This window comes from Arvicola amphibius, chromosome 3 (assembly GCF_903992535.2).
Source record: "Arvicola amphibius chromosome 3, mArvAmp1.2, whole genome shotgun sequence".
NCBI lineage: Eukaryota > Metazoa > Chordata > Mammalia > Rodentia > Cricetidae > Arvicola > Arvicola amphibius.
The window spans coordinates 48,293,146-48,300,116 of record NC_052049.1 but is presented as its reverse complement, the minus strand read 5'-3'; positions in this window follow the sequence as shown (position 1 = coordinate 48,300,116).

Here is a 6,971-nt window from a genome sequence, read left to right as displayed (position 1 = left end):
ACCTTTTCTAGAGGAATGGCTATGAAGTTACCAGAGAGAAAATTTGAGAAACAAGTGTGATTTGATTAAGGGAGAAATAAGCAACAAAGAGTGGAGGGCAATGGAGAGCAATTGACATGGGAAGGCCTCTTGAAGAGTAAAACAAGGACAGAGGCTTGGGCATGCATGTGCTGGGGTCTTACAGGACCTGGCAGAAGGTGCCTGTGTGGTTAAAAGAAGCTGCCAAGATCAGAGAGGCCGCCTGCCTACGATATGGTCTTTGGAGTCACTGCTCAGTATGATGGAAGTCTTTGGAGGTTTTGCAAGAGTGAACAGCATGTTCCAAACATTCTCTGAGCTGGTTGATTTTTGCCAACTTGACACAAACCTAGGCATATCTGGGAAAAGGGAATTTTTTTTTTTTTTTGAGACAGGGTTTCTCTGTAGCTTTGGAGCCTGTCCTGGAACTCACTCTGTAGACCAAGCTGGCCTCAAACTTACAAAGATCCCCTTGCTTCTGCCTCCCAAGTGCTGGGATTAAAAGCGTGGGCAAAGGAATCTTAATTGAGAAAATGCTTGCATAAGCTTGTTCCATAGGCAAATCTGTAGGGCACTTTTTTTAAATTAATGATTGATGTGGAAGGATCCCACCCACTATAGGCAGTGCCATCCCTGGTCAGGTAGTCTTGAATGGTAAAGAAAGCAGGCTGAGCAAATCAGTAAGTAGTGGTCCTCCATGACCTCTGCTTCAGTTCCTGCCTTCAGGATCCTGCCTTGACTTCCCCCAGCGATGGAGTGTGACCTGAGAGCTGTAGATTGGAACAAACCCTGTCTTTTCCAAGTAGCTTTTGGTCATGGTGTTTTATCACAGCTTTAGAAACCCTGGACATACTCCATCAAATGAGACAGGAGAGGGTGGCAGTTCACAACCCCTGTGGTCTACATAGTGGATCTGGGTGACTAAGAAAGCTGCATCATGTTTTAGGTGTGGCCGTGGCTCTCAGCCTCCCCTCCTCTGCTCTGACAAATGCCCTTGGATGGGAAACACACTATACAGCTGTGCACCGTGGCCTGTGGTCTTCAGGGCTGCCAAGGTCAAACCATTCTAATGGTATTCCCAGCACCCTCTAGGGCTTTGCAATCGTGGCTTACAAACTATTGTACTATAAAGAGACTTCAGGGGTTCCAAATTAGTAGCTGAGGAAAGATGGAAAGGGATTACATCTTAGGGGTGTCCCTCACTCTGGGCCCTGAGAAGAGCTGTCAGCCCATTCCTGAGACTTTCAGCCATTAGGAACAGAGGTGTCTCTCCCACGTATAGAAACTCATGAAAAGGAACCTTACGGTGGTCATGGTGGTTTTCATTTTTATTCTTTGTGAAACTCCTGGTTACCGGGAAAACGCTGCCACAAGCTTGCAGGCAGGTTAGGTTTCTCCAGCTCCCAGCCACTGAGGTTACTAAGAGTGTGGGTAGGAAAGAGGCCTGCCCTGCGTGTCACCAGTCTGCTGTGGTCACTGCCATGGTAGCTGCTGGCACTGACAGGAATCAACCAAGTTATGAGCTCTTTCTCCATTAGTTGTTGAAGCCTTTTATTGTTTTAGATGTGTAGTATAACTAAGAGGAAAGAACGGAAGGGACTGTCACTGCTATCACGAAATCCCCATGTTTGGTGGTGAGAATGCTTCCAAAACCACTCTAGACAAGGGTGACCCTACGTGTTGTGCTTTGTTCCCTTGGGAGACATGAGCAAATATCTTCTCACCCCAGAAAGGGCACCGTCAACAGAGCTAGGAAATGATTACCCCAGGGCTAGCTTGCTGAACCAATAAGTTGGTTGCTGCATGAGCAAGGGCAAGGAGATACCTACAGGAACATGGGCACCAAGTCGGACACCAACAAAGAAAAGTCCCCTCCCCAGTCACCACCAGGCACTTCCATATTACAGATACTCGGGGAGTGGTGGGGTCCTCTTGAACAGTCCTCTGTGCCACTCATGGGCCTCTTGTAGACACACAGCGAGTCTGCTCCTTCCATCAGAGAATGTTGGTAGGCCTGACCTGGGCTCTAGTTTTGAGACAGCGATGGACATGACTAGAGGACAGCATTCCACAACACCCACACTGTCTCAGTGTGCTGTGGGAGATGGTGATACCTGCTTTCCCGGCAGTGAAGGCTTTCCCCGGAAGTGGGACCCACTGAGTCACAGTAAGTATGGACTTCATTTCTTCCCCATTATCTATAGTCTTCATTAGCTCTGCAATTTGCCCTAATCTCAGGAGCATACATTCTCCACTTCCTGCCACAGTGTGACTGAGTATCCTCTATCCATTTGCCAATTTTGAGAGCAAGTTGGATCAATTTAAAAATGGAAATTCCTCACCACCAATATAGTAATATTAATTAGGTGAAATATGAATAAGGGCAAAAGCAATCAGATAGTATGAGTGTAGATGTAAGTCAGGAGCATCTCTGAAGCTGTAAGATAGGGCACAGCCCAGAGCTGGGCACTGAATCAAGGTCTGGGGTTGTTTTGAGGAATCTGAACATCAGGCGTGGGGATGCAGGACCAACAGACACATTTCACTGTGTTTTAAATCTGTTCTTGGTGTGGTTTCCAGGTAAAAGATTGTTAAATATTCTTTGTTGAACAAATTGGGAAAGCAGAAATGTACCTCAGGTTGCAATAAAAAATAGGGGTTAGCTTTTCTTGCCTATGCCTTCCTCTGAGAGGTATAACTCATGTCACAGGGTGCACAAGATGCTGGCCTGCGAGACAGTGCTGAGGAGAAATGTGCAGCTCCAGATGGCCCTGCTACTGTCCACGGGCAGCTGGGGCGGAAGAACGGCTTTCCAGGATGTCACTTTTCTCATCTTGACCTGTTCCCTTCTTCTTTCTAATAAAGTTAGGCTAGGGGGAACACAGGGCTAAAGCAAACCTTGGGTTTCTACTAATTTCCAGTAAAGTGGCCTCTTCTCTGAGTCAGGAGAGGATGAGAACATAGGAAGCCAAGCCCTGTCACAAAACACCCCAAAAGGGGACCTAACAATGTTCTTTTTTTTTTCCCCTTAAAGACGGAAGCATTTACAAAATGATGGGAAGACAGAAAATAGAACAGAAAAAGAGAAAAGAGGAAGTAGAATTCAAGGACAAAGGAATCCAAAGAAATCTATTGACATGTAACAAGTTTCACCTGATATGCTTTAGACTGGCTTGTCACCAACCCTGCAGCTTAAAGACATAGGAGCTCATATCACCCACTGACTTAAGAGCCATCACCATGGGAGAAACTGGCACTGTGAGGGTGGCAGTGTGTTGGCCCCTTTGAGTCCCACCCTCCACCTCTCTACAGAGATCCTGCACAAGAGCATATCAGTGAAATTAGATAACTGATAACCTGAAGACCAGGTCCTTATTTGGACACTGAAATACTTAGAGAGGCAAAAAAAAAAAAAAAAATGTTTAAAAGGCTGAGGCAGGAGGATCATGAGTTAAGAGGCCGGCATGGGCTGCATAGTGAGTTGCAAGCCAGTACGGGCTACAAAGCAAGACCCTGCCTTAAAAATAAAACAGAAAAATAAATGCAGATCTGAGTACTCTACATGGAAAATAGTTTTGTGTCACTGGGCTACACCTGTGGTTCACAGAGCTCACTATTCAGTTCTGAGCAGGTGGCAAAGGCTGTGGGACCCACAGGACTAGATTTGTTTCTCTCCTTGTTCCTTTTTCAGTCCATCACAGTAGGGAAGGCACCGCGGGGCAGGGGCAGCTCTCACCTTCCCCTGGCAGTGGGACAGGGAGTAAAGAATGCAGATAGGAACTGGGGACAGGTTAACCCTCAAGTCTGGCTTAATGACCTATGTCTGCCAGACAGGCCACACCTCCTACAGGCTCTCCAGCCTTCAAAGTCCTGCTACCAGCTCAGGGCCAAATAGTCACAACAAGATTAAGGTCATTTTGAGGTGTGGGAGCCCAGAGCTGCTACTCACTCAGTGAGGTTACTGATTCTAATCTGTTCCTTTGTCAAGGAAGACCTTGGGCAAGCAGAGTGGTAGACACCTGCAATCCTGGAACTGGGCAGGCTAAGGCAGGATGACCCTGAGTTCAGACAGAGTTATAAAGGAAGACCCCCTTCTACTCCACACCCACAGAACATGTATCTTGTAGAAGTAAGCTTCATGCTACGGATCGTTACAAGAGGCCATGGGCTCAAAAAGTGACCTTCTCTCTGCACAGCACAGGAAACTTTAGGCACTCTCTTTCTCTACCTCAAGCCCTAAATACAAAAGCCTATGTAAAGCCTGCTTAACATCATATTCAAAGAGAAATAATTCTGACTTCAAATTTAATTTCAGAATTCTATAGGAGTTGGGGCAGGTGGCTATCAAACATGTGAGATTGTGAGCAACGGAGGAAGCCTCAAGTGAGTGAAGTCCTGAGTGAATGTGTATTGTTGACATGGGCACAGCCATGTCAAGAACCAAAGCCTCAGGCCCATGCGAAATGGCAGAGCCTTCCTGGGCTAGGCTCAAGGAAAGGGCGAGGCCTTCTCTCCTGGTCTGAATGCCAGTGTTGATGGTGTGTGCAGAAAATGCTCACCGTAGCTTTCTCCCTGAGGGGTTTACAGCCTTAAGACTGCTCCTTTGGAGTTAGCTGAATCTGTCTCCTTGTCAGCTTTAGAGCCTCCTTCTGGTGCATGGAAGGATTTTGAGAATTGCTCACTGATTTCTCAGTAAGTCCTCTTGATCAACAGCCTTTGTCCTTTTGCTCCTCCCTGGCATTCTGGTCTCTGGCAGGAATGCATTTCACTTGAATCCCAGTCTCATTATAATCAATATTCTACGAAGACTCAGTAAATGAGTTGGATTCATGGAATACAAACGTGACCTCTGAACAATTCTTTGAATTGGGCAGTGCTAAATTCTCCAGGATACCATGATGTTTCTCCCGTAAGTATGGAATATTCCAGGAGTGTTCCAGTGAGTCACCTAGTGTTTTCAAGTATATGAAGTGTATGAAGGCTCTCACACGCTTGCACTCATGTGTTTTCTGTGAAGGACCAACCCCAAAGGTTTCTCTCTTCTACAAACGTCCTCTCCACATTAGACAACTCTTAACCTAAATGAAAACAACATTCTGCACCTCCTAAGGTACGTGGATACCTTACCTGTGTAGCCTGCAGTGTGAATCTCTGTCTTCCAGAAGTGGAAGACATTTTTGAAAACTGGTACCCCCCAAAAAGCAAAACAAGAGACTTGGGGCGCCCTCTGCTGTCTCTGCTAAGTTCTTCTGCTGTAGGTTGGAAAAGAACAAAGCATGAATAAGTCAGCCCCCCCCCCCACTCAAGCACGCGTGAGCACACACACATGCACACACATGTGCAGGCAGTACAGACATGTAATTAAAACCATTGTTTCCCAACTGCCTTCTTCAAAATGCCATTGTCTTCCACTTGCTGGTGTCTAAAGCTCTGTGAACTCGAGCTTCTCCCAAGTAGTGGGGTCATAACTATCTCAGAGGGTTCCCCTGAGGATTCAATGAGACACCTACCCAAGGTTCTGCAGGAACCTGACAAACAGTAACCCCTGCTATATGGTGGCCACTCCTTTATTTTAATTAACTTTGGCATAAGTGGTCCTGCCTCTGTTGAATTCCCCATCACCCACATACCTAAAGAGCAGTGGTTCTCAGCCCTCCTGATGCCTTAGCCCTTTAGTGCAGTTCCTATGTGGTGGTGACCCAACCATAACATTATTTTTGTTGCTACTTCATAACTGTAATTTTGCTACTGTTATGAACCACAGCGTAAATATCTGATAGACAAAAACCTCTGTGGTCCCTGTGAAAGGTTGTTTGATCGCCATAGGGGTTGTGACCCACAGGTTGAGAACTGCTGCTATAGCTCAAAGGAACAATCCTGCTTTTTAAATTTTTAAATTTCTAATTAACACATTTTAAAGAAGTGCCCAATTATAGCAGTGCGCGTTAGTTGCCTGGGCACTAAGACTTTAAACAGTCTCACAGCTGTCTGCCAACAGTAGAGCACCAGCTGCCCCCCTCCTGCTCTCAGGGGAGAAGGGGCTAGGGAAGGTTGCTATTTATTGCCCACAAAGTTGTTTGTATTTCTTCCTTCTTGTTTTGTTAATGAACGGTTGTGACCTAGCAATCTTCACCACATTTATGTAAGACGTTACAGCCATTTAAATGCTCAGCAAGAAAAGACACAAGGTTAAGTTAGAGGACAGGAGGCAAGGTCTATTCTCAAGGCTCTGAAGGTTAGAGAAACTGCAAAGTTTTGTTGTTGTTTACAAAACACCACAAACAGAGATGTCAGTAAGCCATTGTTTTCTTTTCTTGTTTAAGATGGGGTTTCTCTGTGTAACAGCTCTGGTTGCCTGAAACTCAGACACTCGTGTTGCAGACCAGGCTGGCCTTGAACTCAGAGAGATCCACGTGCCTCTGCCGCCCGAGTGTTGGGATTAAAGATGGCCACCACAACACCTGGCTTCATTATCGTCTATGAAGACAGAGATTTTTGGGTTTTGTTTTTAAATGAGGATGTCTAATGCTTCATAGAACACAGGCAAAATCCTTCTGACAGCTGAGACGGGTTCCTGCGCACTGTCAGAGCAGGAGGAAGGGCCCCACTTGTTCACGCATTTCCTCAGAAGGTGGGGCTGCTCTGCCACCCACTAAGGTGGTAACCGATGATGTGGTACAGTGTGGTACAGTGCTTACTCTGCCGGCACAGCCTGCCTGCTTTATGTTCTCGGTGAGTTCACACTTACTCTAAGCCAGTGTGCCTGAGTTAGCCCAACTTAACCAAATGAGCCAACTGACAGCCTGAGGCCATGCAATAAGTCACGGAGTCCTTAATAGTCTGCTAAGATCTTAGGAGGAACTGTTTCAGTCAGAAGAGATAATAATATGACTCCGTGGGGAGGATACCAGACCAGGAATCTAGTGCCCTACCCTAATTAGTTCTGCCAGTAA